Source organism: Octodon degus, unplaced genomic scaffold, assembly GCF_000260255.1.
Source record: "Octodon degus isolate 3935 unplaced genomic scaffold, OctDeg1.0 scaffold00249, whole genome shotgun sequence".
In the NCBI taxonomy this organism is placed as follows: domain Eukaryota; kingdom Metazoa; phylum Chordata; class Mammalia; order Rodentia; family Octodontidae; genus Octodon; species Octodon degus.
In genome coordinates, this window is record NW_004524825.1 from 1,235,112 (window position 1) to 1,256,721 (window position 21,610).

Here is a 21,610-nt window from a genome sequence, read left to right on the forward strand (position 1 = left end):
GTGTTTTGATAATTCACAAAAATATTTCACATGGTTAAATCCTATTACTTCTCTTCTCTTACACCATTCCATTTGGTGGTCCTCTAATAGGTCCTAGATCTGGGCTATTTTTCAAATAATATTTCTCCAACTTGGCCAGTATATGTTTCCCATATGTATACTTGCACAAAGTAGTAATGTGAGGTCGAATCTTACGCATGATTATCTTTCTTTGAGCAGGCTCAGCCGTATCAGTCATTTCTGTACAACATGGTTTCCATTCTGATCTTTTACACATTTGAGAACACAAACATCAAACTCCTTTACCATTTCACTCTGGTGGTCAGAAGAAATAGACTATAATGCCTTCTGAATAGCACGACAGCCATACAACATGATCACGAATACTAGTAGCAAGGGCTAATTTTTGATCCGAACTTCCAAACAAAAACATCTGTCATTAGTTGATAGGCTGCCTGTAGAATTTCATTAAACACCATCAGTTGGAGTGGTTCTTTCTAGCTTCTGCTGTATGAATCTAGAGTGGGGCTGGTCTTGGGAAAACTCGACTGTGTGTCCAATCAAGTCTCTAAGCTGAAGGTTTGGGAAGTGGTTGTTTCTGAAATCTTCCAATAACCTACTGGGCCAGAAGGCGTAATATCGGACCTACTGTACCGAAGCTAGGAAGGAGGAAGGAGCTGGAGCCAAACAGACTGGAAGTGCCTAAAGCACTTTGGTATTTTGCTTCTGCTCCCAGTGCTGCAGAGATATATCGACCACTACCATTTGTCAGTCCTACTAAGTGCAAACTGGATGAGGATCCATGTGATGATAGTGGTGGTGGTGGCGTAAGTGAATGTCCTGGAGTTTGGCTTGGCAGAGGCATGCCTATCGGACTTGAAGAGGAGGAAAATCCCAGACTATTATAAAATGGTTGCCCCATGGGTGCTAGGCTGCTACTAGATCTTTTGTACAAGTCAGAGCTAGTAGACAGAGACTGTCTCCTTGTGGCACTACTATTTGCAGAACTGCCAACTGATGAACCAAATCCACTGAGGGCTGAGCCTAGAGCGGCACCCAAAGAGCTACCACATCCAAAGCCAAGAGACATACTTCCAGGCTGACCAGGTCCATGAGAAAGTAAAGATCTGCTCTAGGAGTTATTAGTCAAAGAACTGCTCCCATCAAATGAATTAGACTGCAGATTAGTGCTTGGTGGCTGCTGCATGCCAATTGGTCGAAAAAGACCATTTGTGCCATTTGTGACTATTTACAGTTCCTCCAGCTGCTGCTGCTGAACTAATTAAAACAGGGGTGGGAACCCCTCATCCAGCTGGAGCTCCAAGGCCAGTTCTTGTTCTAGGGCCAGCCACTAAGGCACCAGTCTGATCATAATAGGCAGTTGGAGCTAATACTTGATAGCCTGGCATACTTGTAGCAAGACTCTGTTGAAAAGCCAAAGTTGGATTTGCAGGTACAGCTGCAGCAAGTGATTCTGCTTGCTATCCCTGTTGACCATGGTTGGGAGTAAGAGGATGCTGACCAGTTCCAGCACGAAGAACCTGTTGCTGTCCAGGCTGACCTTGTGACCCTGCTTGCTCACTAGCTGTGTTGTTTGCTGCAGCAGCAGCTTGTTGCTGAAATGAATTGGCTGGATATAACCCCCATGGAACACCATAATACTGCGGTGGAACCATGGCTGGACCTGCCAGTGTTGCTGCTGCAGCCAAACCTGCTGCAGTCTATGGATTGGTCCCTGGAGGAGCAGCACTAATAATATATGGATTTGACACAAATGCAGCTGGAGCAAGGCCTGCTGAGAACACACCAGCTATATGTGGCTATTGAGTTGCTTCTAATGCATATTGCTGCTGTTGAGCTGTAGTTAACTGCTGAACTGTTAGTGCATTCATCCGCTGAAAGAGCTGCTGCTGAGAATTGTAGTAAAAAAGGCCTACAGTAGCTTCTGAAGAGTCCATGGGTACCTGATCACCAGGATAGTTAAACTGTAAGGAATCCAGACCAACTTGCTCCACGGCATCAAGATTCTGAGTTTCAGGATCTGAAAACTCTTCAACAAGTGGTTTATTATCTGTGGGATTGGAAAGAGGACCCAGTCCTTCTGGGGGATTAGTACTGGGGCCAAGGTGCTTAACTACTTCAGTTGGAGAGGCTTGGCGACTTCCAGGAGTGCGATTAAAATCTTTGCAATTGGCATCCACTCCATTGGGCAAACCTCTGTCGCTTCTGTTAGAATCATCATCATCTCCTTGCTTAAGTTCTCTGTTTTGGTCCTCCTCAAATGGAGAAGGCTTGCCTTTCTGATCTGCTTCCTCAGGTCCATCTGTTTCAGCTTCTCTGGTGCCACAAGTTCCCTTCCGAAATCGAGAATCCACTTTATCAGCAGGCGAAGAACTTAGTACATGTTCTCCCACGCTCCCACTAAGGCCTCCACTTTCAGACCACGGAGACAATATTGCATTTACTTCACTGTTTCCATGAAAACCTTGCCCAGATCTTCTTTGTACCCTAACAGCCTGGGACATTGAATGGTGAGAAGTTCCCCATGCAGTCTCTCTCCATTCATCATCCCCAAGAAGTAGGCCTTTTTATCCATCTTTTGTTGAATTATCAGCTTCCCAAACATTTTTGGAAGGCAAAAGCTCTCCCATTCCCTGAGATTCTAATGCAAGAGCTTGAACATCATGATTCATTTCACGCACAGATCAAACAACAACATGGCTGCCGCCGCCGCCGCCCACCCTCCCCTCCCCAAGTCCTGGCTTCCTTTTAATGCTCATCTTTCACCAATCATCACTTCATTGGCCGAGGCTTTTAGGAGCTATTTTTCTGGTGACACACTAGAGCTTCCAAATCAGTCAGCTATGCCATTGCCTCATGAAACTCACTGTACATTTTCCTACTTGCATTTAGCAATAAATATGACAAAAAAAAGAACATTGGCTGGAATTGTACTTTCTATCACCAAAGCAATTGCTCTACCACCTTTACTCTCCACCTCCCACAAAACTTGAGGATATTGGAAGACAGTAGACAAAGTTTTCCCAGATTTTAACATACATGGCATCCAGTCTGAGTACCAGCGGGATCCTTCTTCCCAACTGGTGCTTTCTGAGCCTGACCTTTTCTTTCTGCATTCCTATCCGCTTTCCCTTTTGCTGAGCTCTTACCGACTTTGTACGTCATGCAGTGCTCACAATATCCTAGGGCTTTTCTAGCTTGTGCCTCCAAATCTTGTCAAATTCCTCCTACAAATGACTTCCAAAGCTTTTCGACACATAATCAAATGCAGGTGTAGCAATGGCTCCTTTCCTGGCCTCGATTTTCTATACTATTTACGTTCCTGTCAGTGGGATAATATGCTGAGCACTTGCTAGAGAAAGCATGGACGTATATATGGGTACACTGTAGCCATGTATTAAATATCGCACCATTTTATTTATGTGTATAATTTGTACATGTTCTTGAAAGCATTAAAGTAATTGCTTCAAAAGGTGAAGTAATTTCTTTTGGCCTCAAATTCGGTAGTTGAGTCCCTGCTGAGCAGAAATATTAAAACATAATGACATAGCTAAGGAAATGTGGCCATACCATGGAAGCTGAGAAGGAAAGGGACAAGGAAGGAGCCAGGAATCAGAATACACCCTCCATGTATACTAACGTGACTTCGTTCTTCTAGCTAATACACACATGCAATTGGGAGACACTTGTGGAACACTTTAGATATAAACAATAAAATGATCATGTTGCAGAAAGAATTAAAAATTGTCAGAAAGATATTTTACAGAGTGCAAGCCTGTGACTTCAGCATCTAACACAACAGGTTGGAAGCTCACACAACACTTCATTTACTTTAATGATTTTCACTGTAGCTTTCTCTATCTCCACATACACTCTTACCAATATCTAGAAATCACTACTGTAGTTTTACTTGGATTGTTCTTACAGGTAATTGAAGTTTTCAAAATATATTTGAAATTTAAAGATTCAGATTGCAGCAGGTAACACCTAGTAATATCTGAAATGAAGCCTAGCAAGTGTCCAAGGTATTTATTGAGATGACTATGATACTACCTACTTTTTTTAGATCAAAGAATTCTGGTATACATGCAGTATATTACACTCCTTGATAAGGAACAGAATAATGAAAATCAATTTCCTTCTTAGAGCAAAAGTGACAAACAAGTGTGTGCTACTATCTTTTCCATACCAAATTTAGCCAGGAAAACAATGAGCAAGAGAGGAGGGAGGTACCTCCAAAGCACATGTAATAAAATAAATGTAACCACCAAAGCCTAAAGAGGACCTAGGAGAGAGTGAAGACTGTTGAGGGGTAGAACTACCATTTGGGTTCCACAGAGGCAGGGCCGTTAGGGCTCAGAACTGTGACCTGCAGAGGTGATCCATGACTTCATGAATTGGAGGAACGTTGTGAAAATCCTGGCTGAAGGACACTGCACAGACTGAAGTGGCATGTCACACCAGCAGTTCCAGTGGCCCAGAGGAAACAGCTGGCCAGAAGGAAACAGAAACTTGGTGGCTTTTGAGACTGTACTAATAAGCATCAAGAACCCCTCCTATCCCATGGTTTAGAACTGGCTTCCAATGCAATCAATATTTTGACAAATGATAGGAAATTCACTAGAAATAGAATAACAAGCATAAGAATAAATAATGCATAGTAGTATTAGATATTCAATAATCGAAGAAGAGCCTCCCCTGAAGTCTCATAGGACTGTGGGAGTAAAGACCTTGGCCTGGGATGCATAGATGGAGGTCCATAGTGAGTGCAATACAGGATCCTTTAGGAAGCAAGGAGAGGAGCCCCAGGGAAGGGATCTAAAGAGTCACTTTCTGCACTTGCTGAAACGTTCCCAGACGTGACTGCAGAATAGTCAGCCCAGGATACCTGAGGCCATTTTTTCTGAGTTTCTCAGTTCAGGGGAGGAGGGAGGTTGGGAACTCAATTTAGTTAAAGTTCAAGATGAGAGTTGATAAAGGATTAAGAAAACCCAACTCTAGAGAGGAGGTCAGAAAACTTCACAGATGTATGCTTGTTCTGAGTCTAGGATCACACAGAGGCTGAATTGTTACAATGAGATTCGGGCTCCCTGTACCCTGGAAGGTGGATACATAGTCTCAAGGGAATGGGATCAAGTGCATACAGGAAAGTGGTTCCAGCTCTACCAGGAACCAAGAGGCCGAACCTCCCACCAGGACCGAAGGGAACTTGAAAATTCCGTTCCGCTCCTGCTGCAAGCCCTGGGAGGCCCCGGGCACATTTCCTGGTGTGACATCCACTGACTGCCATTGTGGCTTCGGGTCAGAGCTGCTGAGGTCCCGTTCTGGGGTGCTCCCATGAGGTGAGAGAAATTGTATGGGTGGGCTTGGTTAGAGCTGAAGGTAACAGGCTATGGGGGAGTGAGGAAGCTCACCTCTGAGAGAGGGTCCTCTCAAAACTGAAATCTTCCTCAGTAGCCTTGCATCCTGAGAAGAATTCTCAGTGGGTACCACTGTTGGCTTTGGTGACCCAGCGTGCAGTCAGAGCCTTGTTCTGAGTGTTGGACTTTGAGGAGAGGGCATTGATAGAATATGGGCTGATTTAGCCAGAATAAGAGAAAACCATGGAATTGTATCCAAGGAGTGAGGGTCTCAGAACATTCTAGAAAAGTCTGCATTTTCTGCCCTTCACCAAGTGGTGCAGAATCTCAGGACAGCACCCCCTTTTAGCTCATGGGGAAGCAGGAGGATATCAAAGTCTTTAATTTTCTTTTACTTTTTTTTTTTTTTTGGCGGAACTAGGAATTGAACTCAATTGAATTCACTTGCCAGGGAAGCACCTATTCTACTGAGCCATCTCCCCAGCCCCTCTTTTACTTTAATTATAAAAGATATCACAGTTTAGTTATTTAAGGATAAAATGTTGCAGCTTCTATAATGAGCTAGAAGTCAGCATTAAAATAATTATTTTACAGTGAAGTAGTAAAGCTTGTTCACAGAAACACAGGATACACAAAAAAGTTTCAAGAAGCCAAGAAGCTGGGTATGGTGACACATGCCTGTAATCCCAGCACTGGAGAGTCTGAGGCAGAAGGATTATTGCAAGTTCGAGACCAGCCTGGGCTACAAAATGAGCCCAAGTCAAGCCTGAACTGCACAGCAAAGCCCGATCTCAAAAAGTCAAATAAAACAACAGCAAAAAAAGGAAGCAAGCAGAAGTTATGTATAATCCCCTTTATCTGTGGAAGAGTATGTGGAAGCTAATGCTCATATGTTTACCATGTAGCAAGTACGGTTTCCGGAGGTTGTACATGGGTTAGCTCATTACTCGTAACTACAAGACGCTTGTTCTCCTAGTTGAAGAAACTGAGGCACCAAATTTAACATGGCCTATATTATTAACCATTCCATGTGTGTGGTGTTCAAATTTTCAAATTGGAATTGCAACATATCTAATCTAGCATGTGCATTCCTTATGTTAAAACAAGACAGTCTTTAGAAACTATTGTTTTCAGCACCTAATGTTCTTGGTCTTCATCAATATATTGAATGAGTTTTATAATCTCTTTGATCTCAAAAGAACTAGCTATAGATACTTTGGGGGATCTATCAGTTGTATGCTCAGAGGCTTATAACCCCAGAATCGTGGAACTTTTCTCGCCTGACAGTCTTTTTGCCTGTACAGGCTTTCCTAATATACCAAATAGCAGGGAAGATTTTTCTTTCTAACCTTACAACATGCCTTTCCCATTGGTTCAAACCCAAGAAGGTAGACTTTTGCTTGGCTTCCAGGAGATGAATGATTTTAGCAAAAAGATAGGATTTGGCCAGACTTGGCTTCAAATAATCCTGACCATGATGTTATTTATATAACAACAAAAAAACTGAATGCATCCAAAATACAGGATCACATGACAACAAGATATAACAAAATGATTGAATTTATAAGAATCACGAGAGAAATGTATGTTTGTGATGTGTTCAAAGTCAATTACAAATTAGGATACTAGAGCTGGGAGTACTGGCACAAACCTACAGTGCCAACACTCAGGAGGCTGAATCAGGCAGGTCTCCCCAAGTCTGAGGGCAGCTTGGGCTACATAGCAAGTTGAACTCCAGCCTGAATAAAACAGCAAGACTGACTCAGAGCTGTTTTCTGAGGCCTGGGATTCAGGTGTGAAGAGTAAAAAGGGACTGAGTGGTGTTAAGACTAAGGGGAGAACCCCAGGGGCACTGAGGAAGGCCCAGGCCAGAGTATGGGTTTTCCACCTGTGTAGAAAAGCCTGCCTTGCCTGCCCTGTCCCTTCACGGTGCAGAGCACCCAGTTTCCCTTTCTGGGACCTGAGAGGACAGTGAGAGCCTAGTTCTCTGGTCCTCACTGCAGGTGGGAGGAGAGAGGACCTGTGAGAAGTGAGGTCAAGATGAGGCCCTGAGGACACAGGGAGGAAGCCCCAAGCCAGGAGAGGGTCCCCCAAAAACCCACATCTGCCTCAGTTATGGCCTAGCAGCCTGGGAGCTAGGATTTCCAGGCCATCACCCCCCTTTGCATCAAGGCACCAGGAGAGCAGGCAGAGCCTTGCAGATCTGTGCTTCAGGCCTAGGGGACAGTGGGTCTGGGCTCAGCTGGGTGAGAGTGAGGGGCTGAGGGGCCCCGCGGAGCCTCAGCCCACAAGGCTCACCCAGCTAATCCAGATTTCTGCTGCCACCCGCTGCACCACACAGCCAGTGTCAGGTGGAGCCCCTACTCAAGGGTGTGAGAACCCCCTGAATTTGTGCACATCCAGGTTTTGACCCTGGGCAGCTGGGTGCAGAAGTGGAGGTGCTGCATCTCATCTCTGTCTACTTGGGCTCAGGGAGGTGTCAGTTTGATGAGCAGTGGGTCACCAAGTCAGCAGAGGAGCCGGGCCTGGTCAGCAGAGGTACAAGGCCAGGACCTGCCAACAGGCCTTGGGTGAGGATTGAAAGGGTTGTGTTGTGCTACATGATGATCATGTTCCTTGTGGAGGGTTGGTCCATGTACAGGACATAGCTTAATCCTTTTTATCCCATTCCCCTCTCTTTCTCCCACCCTGTATCCTCACACAGACATATATATATATATATATATATATATATATATATATATATATTCATATGTGTGTAGTTCCATAGTTCCATGCACGTTTTATCCATTATATTGTTATACATCTGGATAGTTACACGAGTTTTAGGTACATAATGCTGACATGCCTCATAGGGACTTAGCTTATGTACAGTTACCCTTTCTGATGTCATTTCCCTCCCCTCCAATCCTGTCCCCTCTCTATCTTGCTTCCCTTCCCATATACTAAAGCTCTGTGTACGTAGTTGCTCTTTTCCCCCAAATCAATAAAAATCTTTTATTGTCTCACTAAAATATCACAGATGGGTCTCACAGTCCAGAAGCTTGCTTCTGTGGCTGGCCAACTCTTAGATGTTACTCCTCTGGCTGCGGAACTATTCCCTTTTCACAAACAAATACCATCCAAACCTTTTCTGATGTCCTTCTATATATCTTTTATTTTGCTCCTTATTCACATTTTGGGTATCTCATACAAGAGAAACCATGTGCTGTTTGAGCTTCTGTGTCTGATTCATGGCAGTTAGCCTCATGGTCTCAAGGTGCTCACATTTGCCTACGAGTGACTCAAAATTATCATTTTTTATGGTCCAGGATTACCTCACTTTATATAAACATTATATTTTCCTTATCCATTGTTGATGGAAATCTAGGCCACTTCCTTATCATAGCTATTGTGAATTGTGCTGCTATAAATGTGCAACAGTGCAATGCAATGTCTTTAATTCTTTCGGGAAATAACTTAAAAGGCAATATCTGGGTTTAATGTAAAGTCTAGTGTTGTTTTTCTGAAATCTCCTGCCTGATTTTCGCGGTGGTTATGGCAGCTTACACTCCCAGGCCTACTAGCATATGCTATTATTTAAGTTTCTGAAGACGGCCCTTCTTTCTGGAGGCACATAGAATCTCCATGTTTTTTCCTTTGCAGGTCCTGGGTGGCCAGCGATGCTGAAGAGGTTTTCATGTAGTTACTGCTATTCGTACTGCTTCATCTGAGAATTACCCATTACCTATTTGGTGATTTTGTCTTGTAATCTCAGAGGCCTAATTCCTTTTAGTTCCTCATGTATTCCCCGTATCAGTGGTTTGTGTGTGAGAAGTATCTGGCAACATGTTCCTCCAATTCTCTAGATTGTGTTTTCCCTCTTTCGGGTGTTTCCTTTGCTGTGCAGAAGCTTTAGAATTTAATTCGATCGCATTTATTGTTTCTTGGTAATATTTCTTGTGTACCTTGTGTTCTGTTCTGCAAGTCATTGCTTATGGATTTGTCTTCTAGGGTTTGGCCTAATTTGTTTTTCAGTAGATTGTATTTCCCTATTAATATTTAGATCTTCAACTCATTTTTTATTTCATTTTAGTGTATGGTGACAGATAAAGTTTTATGCTTAACCTACGGGATTTGAATAGCAAATTTCCTGACCACCATTTATTAAAGAGGCTACCTTTGCTGCAGCAAAAATATTTGGTCTTGCCGTGCCAGCCCTGCCCCCGGGGCATGCTGAGAGGACAATTGAGATTGGGTGTGGTGGACTACGCTCTCACGTGGGAGGCTGAAAACAAGGAGAATCACTACAAGTCCGATCTGTGTAGTGAGAGCCTATAGACCCTGTACTAAATACGTAGAAAAAAAAAAATGGTCTCTGCTGGTTGCCAACTGATGGGCAACTTGTTACACCCAACTCAACTGAACTAGCATGATGCTGGGTGTGGGAGGCCCGCAAGAGGATTGTTGCCAGCAGCCTAAGAGGCAGAACTAGAGAAGCTGTTGGGACGCTGTTAGGGAAACTGTTTGCAGAAGCTATTGGGGCGTTGGTGGTTCTCTTGGACTGTTCTGCTGGAGGACCTTGTCATGCTGGCTTTCCTGGTGAACTTGGCAGTTCTTATCGGAAGAGAAGCTCAGGATCACATTGTTGCTAACAATGTCTACAACTCACTTGCAGGGAGCTCTGGTCCTCACCTTGGGCATCGCTTCCTGGCTCCAGATGGGAAGATGGTGCCCAGCTCAGTCTCCTGGAGAAGCTTGTCCCATTGGCTTTCCTGAGGGGAAGGCAGCGTCCCTCATCCTCAGAGGAGTTTGGACTCTCACTGTTGCTGAAGCGGCTGTGGTACTTTGCAGGGGAAGCTCTGGTGCTTACCTTGAAGGTTGCTTCCTGGCCCCAGGGCACATGCCTTAGCTTGCTGGCCAGATCCTTCATCCCACTGGCACAACTTCCACCACTGACCTTTGGGCCTTCCCACTGCAGATCCATGAAACAGGCCTGCACGAGACACTGTCTTGGGCTCTAGGCCTCCAGGTGGACTTGTGAGAGGCATTGTTTTGGGCTCTAGTCCTTCAGCTGGACTCATGCAGGACAATATCATGGGATAAGGGCCTCAGCTGGATTATTTGTTCTTTAGTATATTGACAGATTTTTGGCATTCCCTTTTTGTATATGATTCTTTGGGTAACTATTATACATAACTTATAAAATGTTCTTATAAAATGTTTCCTGTATTGTACTTGTACTGTTCCCCTTGCAAAACATGAAACCATGACAGTTTCCTTGTCAAAGAAAAGAAAGTTGTGTTGCCTAGATGGTTTCTGTGTCCTCCATACTATTCTGTTGACTTACAGGACTCTTTGTTGTTGTGATGGTGGTGGTGGTCCTTTATGTTTGATTTTCCAGTATGCTGTTTTTATCCGGGTAGCTTTGTAGTGTAACTTGAAGTCTGGGATTTTAGCGCCTCCCTTGCTCTTGTTGCCTAGGATTGCCCTTGCTCTTTGAGATCTCTTCTAGTTCCATATGCATTGCAAGTTTGTTTTCTCTAGTTAGATGAGGAATGTTATTGGTATTTGGATTGCAATTGCATTAAATCTGTATAACACTTTTCAAATTATTGCCATTGTGACTGCATTAGTTCTGCCTATGCAAGAACAGCAATGTCTTTGTATTTTATGCTATCATCTCCATTCATCTTTTCAGACTACTTATTTTTTACAGCAAAGATCTTTCATTCCTTGGTTAGGTTAATTCCTTAGAATTCAAATTTTGTGATGTTTTTGTGGAAGTTATAGCTTACCTACTTTCTTTTTCAGAGACTTTCTTTTTGGTGTATAGGAATGAAATTGATATTTTTGTGTTGGCTTTGTAAGCTGCTATGCCAATGAATTTCATTATTAATTCTACAAGTCCCAGTGGAGTTTGGGGGGTCTTGTATATAGAGGAACCTGCCATCTGTAAGTGATGATAATTTCACTTCTTTTTCTCCTTTACTGATACCTTTTGTTTTTTCTCTTGTCTCTTTGTTCTGGCTAATGTTTTGAGAACTGTATTGAACAATAGTGCTTATGTACATCCTTCTCTTATTCCTCAATTCAGTAACAAGACAGCTTCCCCCCACTTACGGGGTTGGCTGTTAGTTTGTCTTAGATGTCTTTTATCAAGTTGATATACATTTCTTCTATGCCTATTTTCTTCAGTGCTTTTTCATGGATTTTGTCAAAATTTTTGTGCATCTATTCAAGAAATCATGTGATTGTTCTTCTATACATTTATATGATGCATCATATCCATTGATTTTCACGTGGTGAACCATCCCTGCATCTCTGGAATAAATTATTCTTGATTATGATGTATGATGATATTGATGATTTCTTGTATTCTATTTGCCAGTACTCTACATTTGTGGACTTTGGCATTTATGTTCTTTAAAAATGTGTGTCCTATTTCTCCTTTTTTGATTGTGTCTTTTTCTGGTTTTGGAATGAGGTTAATGCTTGCTTTCAGTAATCACTTTGTGGGAGCCTGGGAGATGGCTCAGTGGAATAAGCGCTTCCCTGGCAAGTACAAGGGCCTGAGCTCAATCCCCAGTTCCACAATAAATAAAAGAAGGAGAAGGAGAAGGAGAAGGAGAAGGAGAAGGAGAAGGAGAAGGAGAAGGAGAAGAAGAAATCACTTTGTGAATACTTCTTCCCTTTCAATTTCAAGAAACAGATTGAGGAATCCTGACATTGGATCTTGAATAAGGTTCTTATAGATTTAGGCAGTGAGTCCTTTGGGGTCTAGGATCTTCCTAGTTGTTAGATTTTATTATGAGGTAGAGGATAATAATAAGTGGAGAAATTGATATGTGGAAAGTTTGAGTTTTGAAGAGCTTAATGAAACTAACATATCTGTAGCTAGACTAAGCTTAATAATAAATAGGAACCCAAAATTACCAAATCCTTCCGAAAAAGCTCTCTAAAGGACCACTGAATGACATTCTGGAGAAGGTCATGTAAGAGGGGTGATAAAAGATCTCTGATTGACAGTGGTTCATGGAGGAGGTAAGGGAAGAAAGACTGATTAGGTGAAAGGAGAAGGTATGCAGTAGGAAATCTATTCTGAACAGTACTATCTTGTGGTTCATTCACACATACACGTTTCCAAAAACCTGCTGAAATTGACAGTGTGATTAGTGTAGGTGTTTTAACCTTTGAAAGTGAATGTGCAAACAAGAATGGTGTTACATGTGTAGGGCTGCTGTGGGTAAGGCTGCTGTGCAGTTCCAAGTTGTGGCAAAGACAATGTGGCATGTTGCTCTAGAGCTTTCACTAAACATAAACCTGGGAGGCTGGGCACAGACATTGCCAGTTGTTTCTTGAGAATTCAGTAGGTTCTTCAGAAGGACTCTTGCTTTCAGAATTACAGGGAGAGACTGGCTGCAGGAAGGTAGACCTCGAGCATGTGTTGGTGTCCCCTCCATGGCCAATGTCCACAGTTCAGTGTATGGTTCCTGTCCTACTTGACAAGCCCTGAATATGCCCTACCCAGAGCTAATACAAGTTGTAGCGTGACTGCATTGCTCTGAGACATCATACGAACTGTACAAGATCAGATGTTTTCCATGGTGAGTTCCAGGAGCACAAGACAGCATGAGTCAGAGGAAAGGTTTGCAGCTCTGCCTCTGTTAGTGCACGAACTGAGGCAGCACCTCACAGCAGGGACTCCAGTGACCTATCAATGACCACACAGTTGACTCAAAAGACGTATTCATGTTCATGAATTAGTACTTCTTGGGCACACAGTAAAAAGGAAATTTTGATTTCTTTATCTTTTGTGGTAGGCACTGATGTGTAGCTATCAGATACAAATTCAAATCAGTTGTCCAAAGCTCAGAGTTTGCCTTGTGTCACAGAAGAGACCTGGGCTTTGGCTTTTCAAAAAAATGTTCTCATTATTCAGACTTTGGGGAAAGCTTGATTTTTTTTTAGTCATATGGAGTTAAGTGGGATTATATAGCTGGTGTACCTGTCTTTATTTGGAGATTAAATATGTTCTAGAGATGTTTTGGGGTGTGAAATTTGCAAGGACTGAATTTTGATTGTGATTCTTTACTGCTTAATAAGTAGGTTGACCTAGTGGCTTAAGACAAGATGGTCCTGGATGTACATGGCTGTCATGGAAGCTCAGCTGTCAGTAACACGTGTGCTCTCTGGCCCCTTCCACTGGGTACTGTTCCTTAGTTCTGCTTCCCAACCATGAACCGAGTGGTTTTGGGCCTATAGAACCTGCCCTATTCACTTTCTGCCTTGGATCCCAGCTATCATAGACTGAAAACATGGGGCACTTTACCCTGGACTCCCTGCAGTTGCTCTGGTTGAAGCAGAAACATGAGGAGCCAGTGAGGGAACTGCCTTGTGCTCCTGGAACTCACCATGGAAAACAGAGAGTGGAGACCTAGCAACTCACAGAAGGAACTCCGTGTAAACAGCAAAACATGAGGAAGGCCTGGGGGAGATTTAGGATTGTGGAGCTGGTCCCTGAGTGTGGGTCTCAGCAGGGAGGCTGAGGGCTGAGCAGGGAGCACAAGACAGCATGAGTCAGAGGAAAGGTTTGCAGCTCTGCCTCTGTTAGTGCACGAACTGAGGCAGCACCTCACAGCAGGGACTCCAGTGACCTACAGGTAACATCAGGACAGCAGGAGATTGGAGACAGAGACTGAAAAAAGTGAACTCGAAATAGAGTAGCAGGTAAAAATTGAATCAATCATAGTAACAACAGATATTCTTTCGTCAATAAGCACATATAGTATATATCTCCCATGTGCAAATGTATTTGTACAGATGTGTACATTAAACATCCATTCAATATATATAATATATAAACTAATACATTGCACATATTCTGTGTATTAATATAGTCTACATGGACTCTTGTATATACTTTCTCTTTCTGTTGATAAAAAATCCACACAGGCAAGATTTGGTAGATAGAATCTAGCTTCTGGACTTCAGATGAACTTTAAAGGTGAACACAATGCTCGGAATCATGAAGAGATGCATCACCTCACATAAACATGGTTTACCCCACCCCGTGCTACTGTCACCCTCTTCCCTGTCAACATCAACCCGCCTCTTTCTGGAAAAGAGACCTCATATGAGGGCACAGTCATCCTTGATGAGGTCACAGAAACCCCGTGCTCCACACGCTGGCCCCAGAGGTCAGTGCTGGCCACCCGGAGCAACAATGTCAGGCTGACCACGCCCCTCCTACCCATGGCCACCACTCCAGGGCACTTCTGTTAGAGTGAGGGAACCTTGCTGTGGTGGGCAGCACCAGGGTCCAGGCTTGACAGGGGACCAAAGTGGTGACACCAATGAGGATGGAGGGACCTGCAGAATCCCTTTCTGCTCTTGCAGTCAGACCACGGGCACAATGCAGGATGTGACATTCGCTGATTCCCTGCCCTATGGTAGCAGATCTACCTGAGGGCCTTGTTCTGATTTCTTTCTTCAGGTGAACAACAGAGAGAACGAAGTTCAGTCCCTCCCTCGTCAGCCCTGCACCCTCAGAAACCACTTTCAAGGGAGATCTCTTTCCACTTGGGGACCTTGGGTGTTAGAGCCTTGGTTTTCAGGGAACAGACTCGGGTACACAGAGCATGGAGATTCTGGCACTGCAGGATCTTAAGTGACTGCCAATGGAGGAAGGAAGAGGCCCCAAGAATCCCATTCTACTCCTCCAGTCAGCCCTGGGAGACACCAGGCATGTTGCTAGTTGTCACCTCCACTTACTGGACCTTGTGTGGTAAGAGAGGGTAGAATTCTCTTTGGAGTTCCAGTAAAGGAAGCAGAGGGGATTTGGCTCAGTTAGGGGTCATGTTGAGGGGCTGTTGCATATGAGGATCTCTTATCTCAAGGAGAGGATCCCCAAACAACCCAGATTTACCCATGTTGTCACGGGAAGAGTTCTCATGCTGGATCCTCTTATTCTCAGAGAAGCCCAAGTGCTAAGTGTGAGACTTGTTCTGAAGCCCAAGGTTCAGTTGGGTAGAGTGGAGAGGACCTGGGCTCAAATAGGTCAGGTTCAGGGCTGGGAGAGTACTAATGAAGCCCAACCTAGAAAGAGGGGGTCAGAACATTCAAGGAAAGTCTCTGCTGCCTGCCCTGCACCTCAAGGTGCAGAATTCTCTGGAATACACCTTTCACCCATCTGTAACTTGAGGAGACATCAGAGACTAGGAAGGATTAACATCTAAGATCAGATGCAGTGTGGTCAGGGTGAGGGGCTCTGAGGACCAAGCAACCCTGCCCCCTGGTGGAGGAAGCACGGGTGCCCCAGATCTGCCTGTCACCCCAGCTGCACCACACTGGGGAGACTTGGGAGGATGAGCCCCTCTACCTCGTCAACATAGGGGTCTGGGAGGCACAGCCTTATCCTCAGGTCTGGGTCCTGTGGTGAGAGGAGTCAGGATCTAGGCTCAGTTAGCTCATGGTGAGCGGCTGTCCTGGGGGCACTGAGGAAGTCCCATCCTGGTGGGGCCCCAGAATAATCCAGATCTACCCAGCTGTACCTTGTTCCCTACAGCCTGCTTCTCAAGTGAGTGGTCCCTTGATGCAGGAGACCAACCTGGGTTGTTAGAACCTAGTTCTGAGGTTCTACTTCAGGTGGCAGAAGAGACCCATGGCTCAGGTGTCAGCTGCAGGCCCTGCAGGAGCAGGAGGCCCCACAGCAGGTAGAGGGTCCCTAAGTAACAGGGCAGTTCTGCCTCTTCTCCCAGCCCTGCACCACACAGGGCAGAGGACAACCCTCCTCCAGGTCCTCCCCGGGAGACCCTGAGTGTGAGAGTCTGGCTGTGAGGACCACACTGCTACTGCACAGAGCAAGAGCACTTGGCTCTTATGGCAGTGATGGGAGATGCTGTGGGGAAAGGAAGGGGCTCCATAGACAGTGGTTCCGCAACAACTCAGAAATGGCTCGGAGGCAGGCCCCCATGATTTATGGCAGAGAAGTCTCAGCTTGACACCAACAGTCGCCTCATGAGCTGTCAGAATCAGCCCTTATTGGAGCATTGTTCCTCAGGGTCTTGGCACAGAGAGGCTGCCAGATTTGTTAGGTGGAACGGAGATGCCGAGCCCAGAGTAAGGAAGCCTCTGCCTGGGCCCTGGACTAAACCCGCCTTTCTGTTGTGGTCACCTCCACACCCACAGCTGCCTCGCCAACATCCCCATCCCCACCTGGAAATTTCTTCTGCTCAGAGGTTCCTGGGTGTCAGAGTCTTGGTGTGCGGGAAGACCAATGAGTTTGGCATGGGACAGGTGTCAGAGATTGTCAGAGAACATCCCCACCTGGGGCTGGACACTTGTAGGGCACAGCTTTGGTGTGACTGGACACTCTCAGGTCAGGTAATCTCTGCCAGGAATGAATATGAGGACAGAAGGAGGAAGGAAGGATCCCAGCCCACACATCTAGCAGAGTCCCTTGGAGGCCATCTTGGCTCAGGACACCAACCCAAGGCAGCATTCCTGGGTGTCTGCTAACTTCCATGGGTGATGTCTGAGAATAGTGAGAGCCTTAATCCCAGAGGAGGGGTCTCAGTCCCTACATGAGAAGTCCCCAGAGAAGCCTGGCCCTACTGGGATCCTAGGGCCACCACATGCACGGTGAGCAGGCAGGAGATTTCAGAGCTCTGCAGCCGGGTCTGAGGGAGCTCAGAAGACTCAAAAGGAGCTTGGCATCTCCAGAGTGAGGGTCCCAGGCAGGGTCCTGTGTCCAGGGATGAAACGAGGTAAGACTGATGGGGCCCAAGGAAGATAGGGGGAGGTCTGCCTGTGGTGTCAGACTGAACTGCATCATGTGTTCTTTTTCTGTATCTCGGGGTAACAGGGCTCTTGTCCTCAGGTGGGCTCAGCTCCTTGAGGGCTGAAGTGGGGACGTCCCGGGATGACAGGTGAAGAGACCTTGTCCTCTATAACTGCCCCCAGGTACACTGATAGTGTGGTACACACTGGGGAATCCAAGCCCCTGGATGACCTGAAGAGTCCAACTTCTTTCATCCACCTGGGAGGAAATAGTCACTTGCTTGCTCTCCAGGAATGGATGATGTCACTCTTCATAGGTGACAGTCTCCAAACATGGACCATGGCAGCTGGATGCCCACAAAATGAGCATCTTAGTTCATGTGAGAAAATCATTAGGGATCCTGGGGAGACTGTTCAAACTTTCACCTCTCAGTGGCTAATCCTCCAATTTTGTTTTTATTTTCCTTTTTTTTCTATTTTACCTAAAATTCCTTTCATATAGAAATCAGAATCAGTCTGTGGATATCAATAAAACTCCTGCTGTGCAGCTGGCTGTGTTGGCACAACCTGAAATTCCAGTACTTGGGGAGGCACAGGCAGGAGCATGACAAGTTTTAGCCTAGGCTGGGCAACTTTAGTGACACAAACAGACCCTGTCCTAAAATGAAAAATGAGCTGCGGTTATAGCTCAGTGGGAAGTCCCCAGGTTTAGTCCCCACTATTGTAAAATAAATACATAGATTAAGCCTCCTGTGATTTTTATGGAATTCTATCCATAGATCAGTATGTTGAGAACTGATAGCTTAATGATATTGAGGGCCAAGGAGATAGCTCAGTAGAATAAGCGCTTGCCTGGCAAGTGCAGGGTCCTGAGTTCAGTCGCCGGTACCGCAAAAAACAAAAACAAAACTTTAATTATATTGAGTCTTTCAATTTATGACCATGTTGTGTCTTTCAAATATTAAGATATTTTATTTTCATCAGCTTTATTTTGTAGTATTCAGCATACAGAATTGCAAATCACTTGCTAGATTTGTGCCTAAATGTTTAGTGTGTGCTGTAAATGCTGCTGCTCTTCATATTATGCTAAGTGAAATGATCCAGTCACAAGGAACACACATGGACTGAATCATTTGCATGCAGTGTCAGAAGAGTCCAACTCCTAGAAGCAGAGACCAGAGTGATGGCTGTCAGGATCGCGGAGGGGGAGGAGATGAGTGCCGGCGCTCACTCAGTGTAATGCTCCAACAATGAGAGAGTGAGATCCGGAGATGTGCTGTGCGACATGCGCCTCCACTTAGCAAGCAGTACGGTGCTGTGTGCTTCCAAGCCTGTCCGCAGGACAGGTCTCAGGGTATGGATTCCTACCAAATTAAAAAGCAAGTCAGGCTGCAGTGTAAGGAAATTCTGGAAGTGATGCATAGGTTTATTACTTGGATAATCATGACGGTTGTATGGCTGTGTACATACAGCCAAACTCATCAAATTGTGCACATTAAACATTTGCATTCTGAACAAACATCACAGTCTGATAAAGGGGCTCAATATCAATTTCCAAATAAGAATTGCCTAATTGGGCTGGCAAGATAGCTCAGTGGAACAAGCACCTGCCTATGCAAGTGCAGGGACTGGTGTTCAATCCTTGGCATCACATGCTGCACCGGCCCTGCCCCCAGACATGCTGAGCTGGCCACTGAGACCAGGCTTGAGCTGGCCACCGAGACTGGGCCTGGTGGTGCACACCTATAATCCCAGTGCTGGGCAACTGGAAACAGGAGGATCACTATGAGTCTGAGCTGCGTAGTGAGACCCTGTACCAAATTTAAAAAAAAAAAAAAAAAGAATTGCCTAATTATAGAAATACAAATAGTTTCTGGGCTCAGTATTAAACTTATAGACTATGACTATTGCTTTTTTGCTGACTAAATTGAAGAGCTAAAAAAAATAATAACAAATTAAAGAGCTATTTTAGACTTCACTGGTTTTTTACTTAGCGATTCTCTGTTAATAAAGGTAGTCTTTTCCCTTCCTTTCTAATACGTGTTGAACAGGACTGCTGAAAAAATTTCCTTGCTTTTTTTTAATTTTTTGTTTATTTTAGGGAAGGATCTACAGGGTGTTCAAGTTCTCACTACTAGATCAGACGCGTAGTGATCTGCCTGTTTACAGCCTCCGCAGAGCTGGGATTACAGGTGTGTGCCACCATGCCCAGTCTCATTTGCCATCTCAGCATGCCCTGGGGGCGGGGCCGGCATGACAGGCCCTGGGATCGAACCCCCAGCCCCTATGCTTGCCTGCAGGCTTTTTAATCCACTGAACTATTTGGCTAGCCAACATCCTTGCTTTGTTCTCAACCAAGAAGATATATATTCCATCTTTCAATTTTAAGTATGGCACCAGCTTTAGGATTTTAATAGATGCTCTTTTGTAGATTGTGAGAATTACCTTTTATTCCTGGTGTGCAAAAATTTTTAAAAATCATGAATGATACTGGCTTTTATCCAATGATTTTCCTGCACCAATTGACATGATTGTGTGGTTTTCTTATTTACTATCATGTATTGACCTAATTTTAAATGTTCAGTTGAGGTTGCCATTTGAGGATAAATCCACGAGGCCATGCTACATTATCCTTCTCAATCTTGTTGGATTGCATTTGATAACACTTGGGTGAGACTTGTGCCACATGCCTTCACAGGTGATAGTGGCCGTAGTTTATCGTGTGTCCTATGTGCAGGTGTGGTAACCAAATTAACACTGACTTCATCAAATGAATTCAGAAGGGCTTCCATCTCTGCAATTTTCTGAGCAGTTGATGTGATGCAATGAGTGTGGTTTCTCGTTAAAGCATTTAGAAGACTTCACCTGTGAGACCAGGTGTACTTTACAATTTCTGTCATGGAATATTTTAAATTATCAATCTTATTTCTCTAATTAAAAAGATATTTTAGTGGGCAGGGAGATAGCTCAGTAGAAGGGCCTGAGTTCAATCCCCGGTTCCACAAAAAAAAAAATAATAATAATAAAAATTTTTAAAACTTCTTTCTTCCTGATACTTTTTGCATTTATGTGTTCCAGAAAATTTGTCAAATGCCAATGTCATGGGCATAAAGGTATCCAGGATAGGGCCTAATGACTTCTTCTTCTTCTTCTTCTTCTTCTTCTTCTTCTTCTTCTTCTTCTTCTTCTTCTTCTTCTTCTTCTTCTTCGTGGACGGCTCAGCCCACCCTGGAGGCAGGGCTGGCATGGCATGTAGTGCCAGGGATCAAACTGAAGTCCCTGCACACTTGCCTAAGCTTGCCTAAACAGGCTCTGTAGGCCGCTGAGCTATGTCACTGGCCTCCTTAATGACTTCTGTACTGCAGACAATCTCTGTAGTGATGCCTCACTGTTTGTTCCATATATTGGAATTTGAATCTCCTCTCTTTATCTGGTTCATCTGCTGACAGGCTTATTGATTTTTAGAAAGAAAGAGTTATTGTTTCTCACTGATATTTTCCAACAACTTTTTGTATTCAGCTTCAGCATTCTTTCTTATTGGCATTAGTATTTTGTTTGGCACTCTTCTTGCTTAATATTTACTTTCTTTTATGATTCTAGTTTCATAACATGGAAGCTGGCGTCACTAAAACGAGATTTGCCTTATGTGAACATTAACTATTAGGAAATATCCCCCAAAACAATAGGGGCAATCCATTCCTACTGCCTGGCCTTCGTAGCTAAACCATTTTCCTGAGAAAGGTAGCTAATCAGTGTTGGATACATCGCCTCCAGGTGTCATTATTTTGGTCCTTAGTAGCACTGTCAGTTTTTAGTATGGTGATAGCTTTAGTTATTTCGAGGACCTTGAGTTGTTTACAGCATAAGTCAAGATATGGGAATCCTCACGGTGAAGATCACCTACAAGCGATTAGTTCCTCTGCCCCCACTGGGGTGTGACATAGTCCGCCATGGACCTCACCCATCTGCATTCTGGCACCTTCCAGCCTCGTGCTGCTTCTCCACACCCCACAGACACATGCAAGAACTCGATGCCTTATCCCTGCTGACTGGTGAGACAGTGTTAAGGAGGAAATTAGCCTTCAGGACCCAGTGCTTACCTGGGCTTTCTCCTCTGTGGTCAGGGAGACAGGATTTACTGCTAGGTTTTCTTATTCTTTACTTATATTCCTTTGCAAGGAAGAATCATGAAAGATAATAGCAGCACTCTTTCCTTGGTTCAGTTAAATGAGAAACTATTGTAATGATACAATAGCCCTTGTGGAAGTCGTACTAGGCTCCTATGAATATAGAAATGAAACCTGAAGCCTCCCCATACAGTAACAGAGAAATTTGTGTGGGGACAGGGAAGACTCCTTGATGGCAACAGTGAAGAGCATCTACAGGGTCTACTCACTGTCCTTTTGGAGCCTGGGTGAGAAAAGTCCTGGGCATTCTCAATAACCCTACCGGGTGCTACTCTACTGTCC

General features: G+C 44.5%; 1 pseudogene; it reads right to left on the bottom strand.

Annotated features, from left to right (window-relative positions):
• Window positions 1–234: 234 nt before the first annotated feature.
• LOC101580326 lies at window positions 235–2,719 on the bottom strand (annotated as a pseudogene).
• Between the last annotated feature and the right edge of the window lie 18,891 nt (window positions 2,720–21,610).